The following is an 8369-nucleotide window of genomic DNA, read 5'->3' as shown; positions in this document are numbered from 1 at the left end:
TACTCCAGACTATTGGAAGCTGCCCCTGGGCTATACTTGTCCACCCCTCCCCCAACCCCATCCTCAGTGACCCTTCATCCTTAGCTCCAGCCTACACACCCTCTGTGCATACCCCACCGTGCACACACTGAATGCCCAAGTCCCCTGCCACACCCACCCACTGAGGCAGGCTGCACCCCCACATAAGGGACTCCTTGCACACTTCGCCCAAACAACATGAGCTCCCAGAAGACACTCCTCTGGAGCCCCCAATTTTCATACCAACACTCATTCCAAGTGACTTCTTGCACACTCCTAATTGCGCCCCCACTCTCCCCTCCCCATTCAGATCTCCACATTTGCACACATATTCACAGGTTTCTCACAAAAGCACCTGACACACTCCCCTTTTCCCATCACTCCCTTGCACATCTGCTCCCAAAGCCAGTCCAGCATCCCTCCCCTACTCCACCCACAGCTCCCTAAGCACCAGCAGTGAATTCACCTTTACAGACACCTCCATAACATCCCCAACCCATCACACCACAGAGGTGCACCTTCAACTCAACCAAAAAGGAATGGTCTCACCCTTCGATCCCCACGCAAGCCTCCTGCCCTCACTCCTGCCCTGGCTAGAGCCGGTTTCCTCATCAAAGGCTTGCCTCCCCATCCCCAACACCCGGACCCCAGAAAGAGGCGGTGCTCCCCAACTCCCACTCACCGCCCTCGGGCAGAGGGACCTCCTTAGCCCCCTGCACCAACACCCGCCTCAACCCTGCTTCCCGTCAGTAGTGGGGGCTCAATGAGCTTGGCGCTCCCTGGCGACCCCGGCCTGTGGGGCGCTGGGTCTGCACACGGCACTTGGTTACCCACCCCCGAAGGCCCCCACCTGCCGCCCGCAGAGCGCGGGGGCGGAGATGGGGGCGGGGCGAGCCCCGCCCTCTGCTAACCCGGGAGAGGGCCTTGACGGCCGGGGACAGCACTCCGGCGCCCGCATCTGCCACCCCGGGCGTGTGTACAAGCGGGGGTCCCTAATCTCTGAGGACACTCGACCTTGCACTTGCAACGGGGCGGAGAAGGGGACCCCCACCCCATCCTCCAGGGCCTTGCTGGCTTGGCCCCGCCTACACACACACATATACACACACACACACACACTAACAACGGCAGCCAGGGCTAACAGGTAGACTGTTCCAAAGCTCTGCATGTACACGTACGCATTTATTCCTGGCACAGCCTGAGACGCAGGAGCCTTCCCTGTCCTGTTGCACTGGAGGAAACTGGCGCAGAGAGGCGAGGTAATCGGCTAAGCGTGCAGCTGCTCACCAAGCACGGACTCTCCGGCCCAGTATCGGATACTCCTCACATCGCTTTCTCTAAGGAGCTCTATTTCTATCCCTAGTTTGCAGATAAAGAAATTGAAGCTCACTTGGCCGAGGCAAACAACCTGTGCTGGACCCCGCGGATGGTAACCCAGGACAGCAGTCCTCACCTGCCAGCCCAGGCAGAAGCTGGGGGTGGGGGTGGGGGGGAGGCAGTGGTGGGATGACGCACTGATGCTCAGGAGGTACAGGTAGAGGTTAGGAGTCAGTGTTTGGACCCACACTGACCTGAATTCCTTTCCAGGATGTTCAAGATATTTGCTGTGTGACCTCTGGGCAGTGGCATCCTCTGTCTGAACCCTGATTACTTTACTGCGTGAAATGGGGTCGATTTCCTGTTTCCTAGGTGTGATAAGATAAAGCACTTAGGTAACATTCAGCAACAAGTGTCCAACATTTACCCAAAGTCTGCCCAAGTAACACTGTTTGGTGGTGCTTGTTTTATCCTCTACATCCACCTCCATCAGTCCCTATTAGGGGACTCTCCTCTTCCTGCAAGCCTCCACCTCCTCCAGGGGGCCCACCCTGCTGGCACTGGCTTCACCTTCCCAGTAGCCCTTCATCTCACCAGTCCATCACAGAACCTAGAGGACTCCCCTCCTGATGTGGGGTGGCCCAGAGTTCCCTTGCTCCTGGGCTCTGTGCCAAGAGCCAGAAGCTGGAGTTGGCACGGGTCCCACTCCCAGAGAGAACAGATGGTGACCGTGAGTGCACTTGGTACAGCCAGACAACAGGCAAGCAGGGAGACCCAGAGGAAGGCAGCTGAGCGGCAGAGGAAGCAGGATTGTTGTACCTGGGGCACTGCCCTGTTACTCCCCATCCCCTTCACCTCACTCACTGATTGTTGTGTACCACGTATCAGTGTGAAACAGATGCATTTCTGTCCTTTGTACTTTAAATCTTCCTATATCAGTGTCAGCTCCAGGAGGGCTGGGATTTGAGCTCTTGTATTCACTGCTGTGCCTCCTGTGCTAGAACAGTGCCTGGCATAAACCGTTGATACCTATTTGTGGGATGGGGGCATGCATTCCCACCAGCCTCAGTGTTTCACCAAAGCCCTGAGTTCTGGGCCTCCCCTGGTGGTGCAGGCAGTTGAGTGTAGCACTGTGTGGCTGTCTGCATCCTCTGCAGCGCCAGTTTGATCCCGGCTGGCTAGCAAGGGTCCCACATGACACAGCAGACCTCTCCTGTCACACCCGCTGCTCCCCTCGTCAGTGTATTTCGTCAGTCTGCCTGTTCAGTTCCCCGCTCTGTTTCTGGTGAATCCTCTCACCCTCCCGCACATCTCGCCTGTACCCCACTTCTTGTATAAATAAATAAATCTTAAAAAAAAAAAAAAGCCCTGAGTTCTATGGGTACTTTTGTCTCCCTTGCCCTCCCTAGAGATTCAGTGACTTCCAGTTAGATCTCTCTGGTCGCCATCAGACTTGTGCAGTCTCCCCAGCTTCACCCCTTCCATGGAATGACAATCCGGGAGCATGAAACACCAGACTGCAGCCAGGATCATCAATGGAGGCTTGAAACACTGATTTTATGAGAAGCAGAATGTTTCTGGATGTGGCACCAGGCAGTAAGAAGCTCTTGTCACCCACAGCCATGCTGTGCAAGGGCCTGCAGCGGTCCGGTAGGTGGTTTGGATGTAAGAAGAGGGCTATAGTCATGGCCCACTGCAAATGGGGCCACGGCCTCCTCACGGCACTGGAGGCCACAGGAGATGATGGAGCCTTGTGCACTACACTACCAGCCATTCTGACCTGTTTTGCTTCTGGGCAAGAAGCAATTCACCTGCATGGACATCCAAGCCAGTGGGTAGGATGGTGGTTATATGGCCCAGCTTTATGCAACTAGCCAGTCCATCTCCAAAGCCCTGGTGGCCTATTAATAGGAATACACGGATGAGGCTCCCAAGGCGATCGATCAAAGATATCCTTATCAAGTATGAGCCGACCCTGCTGGTGGCCGATCCCCCATTACTGCCAATCAGAAAAATTCTGAGGCCCTGAAATCTATACTCGCTACCAGAAGTCCTACCAATATGCCCATCATACACATCCAGGTTTATAACAAACACTGGTTGTGGGATGTTAAGGTTTTTAAAAAAGGAACGGGATATTTATTAGTCTTAAGTAACTTCCCACAGATTACTTGTTTATTACAAAGGGGGAAAATAGTATTAATGGCAAAGACTGCCAGGTATCACCATAAACGGGTGGTAGAAGTTAACATCGCAGTCATGGGACAAGCTGACATCAGTGCCTCCTGATCTGTCCTGAGAAAGACCTCGACATCATTTCTGTGGTTTCCCTGCCCAAAATGCATCATCTGAATCTCATCATGACAAAACACAAGACAAAGCCAAGTAGCTGGCCTATACTTTTCAAAAAATGTCAGTGTCATGAAAACCAAAACAATAACAACAACAAAAAATTTTTTGTAAGCAGCAGGCCTGTTCTAGATTAGAGGTGACTGAAGAAACATGATGAGTGAAACACAAAGTATGATCCTGGATGTTGGGAAGATACTGACCAAGCATGCTGTTGGGACATATGTAAACTATAAATCAAAGGACATTTTGTATAGTGTTCAATTGACACTGTTGAAAATGTTAAATTGGTTATATAAGAGATTTCTCGTGTTCTCAGGAGGATTTTACTTTTAAAAATAATAAATTATGGGGGCCTCCCTGGTGGCACAGAGGGTTGAGCACAGCACTGTGAAGCAATCCACAGCCTCTGCTGCACAAGTTGGATCCCCGACCGGCCAGGGAGAAACCCATATGGCACAGCAGACCTCTCCTGCCTTGCCCACTGCTCCCCTCAGCAGTGTACTTCGGTCAATCTGCCTGTTCTGTTCCCCACTCTGTCTCTGGTGGATCCTCTCACCCCCCACACCTCTGGCCTGTACCCCAGCTCTTGTATGCATAGATAAATAAATCTTTAAAAAATAATAATAAAAAATTATGAATAGGGACATAGAGGTGTGTGTGTACATACAGATACATGTGTACATACAGATGTGTATGTATATATAGATGTGTTTATGTAATGAACACTATTACTGTTAATGCGTGTGTTTGTGTGTGTGTATGTGTGTGTTTATGTGTGTGTAGAACTGGGCCAGGGGTTAAGTTTCAGCACTATCACCACTAAGGCCTGAGTTGACCTTAAAACATACCAAATAGGAATGCTCTACTTTTAGATAGCGGGAAAACCTCTGTACATACATATACATACATACCTACATATTCTTGTAGGTATGTATGTATATATACATGTAAAATAATTGTGTGTATGTGTAAAATAATTGTATGTATATTTATATATATACATAAGCAAAATAATTGAACAAAAACTTCACAAAGGAGGAAATTCAAAATAATCATGAACATTAAAAAAGACAATCAACTAGTCATCGGAAAAATACACATTAAAATCAAAATGAAAATAAAATAAAAATGCCACCAGAATGATTCAAATGATAAAGAACACTAAATGTTGGTGAGGGGTGGAGGAGAGGAGTACAAATTGGTCCAACCACCACAACTGTTAGTCAGTGTTGTAGCTGAACATCTATCACCCTGCAGTTCCATCCCAACCAGACGCAAACACATCTGGCCACCAAAAGACAAATGCTCCAAAACATATGCATTAGAGGTGACTAAACAGGAAAGACAAAGAAATATTGACAGCCACATGCAACAGCATGGATTAATTCCACAAAAACACTGAGCAAAAAACAGCAGACACCATCAATCTATACTGTGTAATTTCATTTATATAAAGTACATGACCAGGCAAAATTAATCCATGTTGGGCCTCCCTGGTGATGCAGGGGTTAAATCTCAGCACTATCAAGCTATCCTCAGCCATAAGTTCGATCCTTGGCCAGGGAGCCAACCCACGTGGTGCAGTGGACCTCTCCTGTCTCATCCTCTGCTCCCCTCAGCAGTGTACTTCAGTAGATCCCCCCGTTCTGCTCCCCACTCTGTCTCTGGTGAATTCTCTCACCCCCTGCACCTCTGGCCTACACCCCAATTCTTGTATTCATAAATAAATCTTTAAATAAAATAAATCCATGTTGTTAGAATCCCAGAGTGGTTATCCTCAGGTGCAACCTAGGCCCCTGATGGTCATGTTCTTGAGCAGAGTTTTGGTTTGGAGACATATTTACTGAAATTTAATCCAGCAGTTCAGTTATGATCTGTGCACTTCAAAAGAGTTAGTTTGGATAAAGAATGTGTCAGATCTTTATACACTAATATGAATAAATTCCAAGATGCATCACTCAGTGAAAAAAGTGTACATACTGTAACAGTCACTATGGAAAACAGTAAGGTGGTTCCTCAATAAACTTGAAATAGAATTACCATATATGACCCAGCAATTCCCCTTCTGAGTATACTTCTGAGTATATACCCAGAAGAACTGAAAGCAGGGACTTGAGAGATTTGCACACCCATTTTCATAGTAGCAATACTCCCAACAGCCAGCAGGTGGAAGTAGCCCAAGTATCCATTAATAGGTGACTGGATTTAAAAAAATGGACTATTATTCAGCCTTAAAAAGGAAGGAACGAGGGCCTCCCCGGTGGCGCAGCAGTTGAGCGCTGGGTTGCGAAGCTGCCTGCAGCCTCTGCAGCCGGTTCGATCCCCGGCTGCTCCCCGGCCACCGGAGGAGGGTCCCACATGGCGCACAGACCTCTCCTGCCACCCGCTGCTCCCCTCAGCAGTGAGTGTACTTCGGTCCTTCTGCCTGCTCTGCTCCCCGCTCTGGCTCTGGTGAATTCTCTCACCCTCCCGCACTTCTGACTGTACCCAGTGCATGTATAAACCAAACAAACAAATAATAAATAAATAAATAAGACATGCCTCTAGAAAATTAAAAAAAAAAAAGGAAGGAACGGGCCTCCCCGGTGGCGCAGCAGTTGAGCACTGGGTTGCGAAGGTGCCCGCAGCCTCTGTAGCACCGGTTCGATCCCCGGCCACCAGGCAAGGGTCCCACATGGTGCGCAGACCTCTCCTGCCGCCTGCTGCTCCCCTCAGCAGTGTACATCAGTCCTTCTGCCTGTTCTGCTCTCCACTCTGGCTCTGGTGAATTCTCTCACCCTCCCGCGCTTCTGACTGTACCCAGTGCTTGTATAAATAAATAAATAAATCTTAAAAATAAAAAAAAATAAAGATCTTGCCAAACCTTAAAAAAAAAGGTAGGAACTTTTTGAGGAGAAGAAGCAAACACAAAGTAGGGCACAATGGACTATGGCGATGGACTATAGGTGCTTTGGTGGTGGGAATACTATGGTTACAGCACTGGAAGAGGGGAGTATTGCCAAAATGCAAAGAACTATGTTTATCAACCTTAGCTCAATATAAATTTTAAAAGTAAATCTAAACGTGCAATTTAAAGTAGGTTTGAATTTTGAAAACCACTTAAAAATCCCATGTAGTTTCCTTCAGATACTTTCTTACTCCAAATTGTCCCATATTTTCATACTACCAAAATATGTCCTCTAGCAAAACATCGATTATACACAAATATAAGTCAATTTGGTCATGCACAACTATATCGCATTTACCTAATTGCACAGCTGAGCAGAAATTGGAGTCTAAATACTTTGTCTAGCCATTTCGCATTGACTTCACCTAACACTAAAGAGTCACAAGATACCCAGCGCTGGCAACAGTGGAGCCACTGTGTTATAAGTTTAGATGTAACATTGCCATTTTAAAAAATGAAGTACTGGGGCCTCCCTGGTGGCACAAAAAGTTAAGATGCAACCTATAAAGCTAGCCACAGCCACTGCAGCACAAGTTCAATCCCTGACCAGGGAGATACCCACATGGCACAGCAGACCTCTCCTGACTCGGCCGCTGCTCCCCTCAGCAGAGTATTTCAGTCCATCTGACTGTTCTGTTCCCCACTCTGTCTCTGGTGAATCCTATCAGCCCTCACATCTCTGGCCTGTACCCCAGTTCTTGTATGTATAAATAAATAAATTTTTTTTTAAATGAAGTACTTTGATTAAAAATAAGGATCAGCCCGGCAAAACTGAGGGCAGAAGAGGTCGTTTTAAAAATTTTGTCCAGAACAGCAAGGGGAACAAAAGCAAAAGCCCCCGTTTTGCTAAAACGTAAGGCAGTAAACTCCCATCGGCCCCTGGGCTGGAGGAAGGAGGGACCGTGCTGAGCGGGTGGGGCAGGCGCTGCTCCGGCCGGTGCCCATTGCACGGACGAGACGACTGACACCCACAGCCGCGCAGTCACAAGAGGAACGCCTGGCCGAATGCAATCTGCAAGGCCCAGATTTTCTGCCGATAAAGAGGCTTCAGTTCCTCATTTCTCATACTTCTCCCTGCCTTGCTCAGAACCAGCACGAACAGCAAAGAAGCGGGCAGTAATTCTGAGAAGGAAGTCGGATTTATCGGTCGCTGAACCCTCAAAAAGGGGAAGGAAACCCCCGCCCCAACTTCTCGAGCCTGCCTAAGGGAGGGTTATTTCCCGCCCCCAGTTATGAGGCAGGGGGATGCACACAATGACTTGAAGGGGATGCCCCCCTTAGCCCTGGCGCAAGTGTCTGAGTGGTGGTCCCGGAACGGGAAGGCGTTTGGGATGGGGGGAGGGACGAAAGCCTGGAGTGTAGATGGATCTGCTTCGAGGTACCTGGGAGAAACAGCGATCAAACTTCCTCAGCCACACTCAAGATGGCAGCCGCCCAGCCACGCCCCAAATGGCGCGACCGTGGGTCGTGGCGGGAGAGACGCGTTCCTCAAAATGGAGCGTGGCGGAGAGAAAATGTCCATCACGGCCAGCCCCGCCCCGAGCGGGCGGCCAGGGCCAATCAGCTGGCGGGGTTCAAGCAGCGGTTGGGGGGGGGGGCTCCTGTTGCCCTAGCAACCACCAAGGAGCCCGAGGCGGGCGAGGCTTCGGAAGGTTCGGAGCCTCCGCTCTCGCTGCTGGGGCGGGCTGGGAGAGGCGCGGGCCAGGCCCGGAGAGCCGGCGCCCGCGGAGAGCGT

This window comes from Talpa europaea (assembly GCF_964194135.1).
Source record: "Talpa europaea genome assembly, chromosome: 16".
In the NCBI taxonomy this organism is placed as follows: domain Eukaryota; kingdom Metazoa; phylum Chordata; class Mammalia; order Eulipotyphla; family Talpidae; genus Talpa; species Talpa europaea.
Note: the sequence above shows the minus strand (reverse complement) of the source record.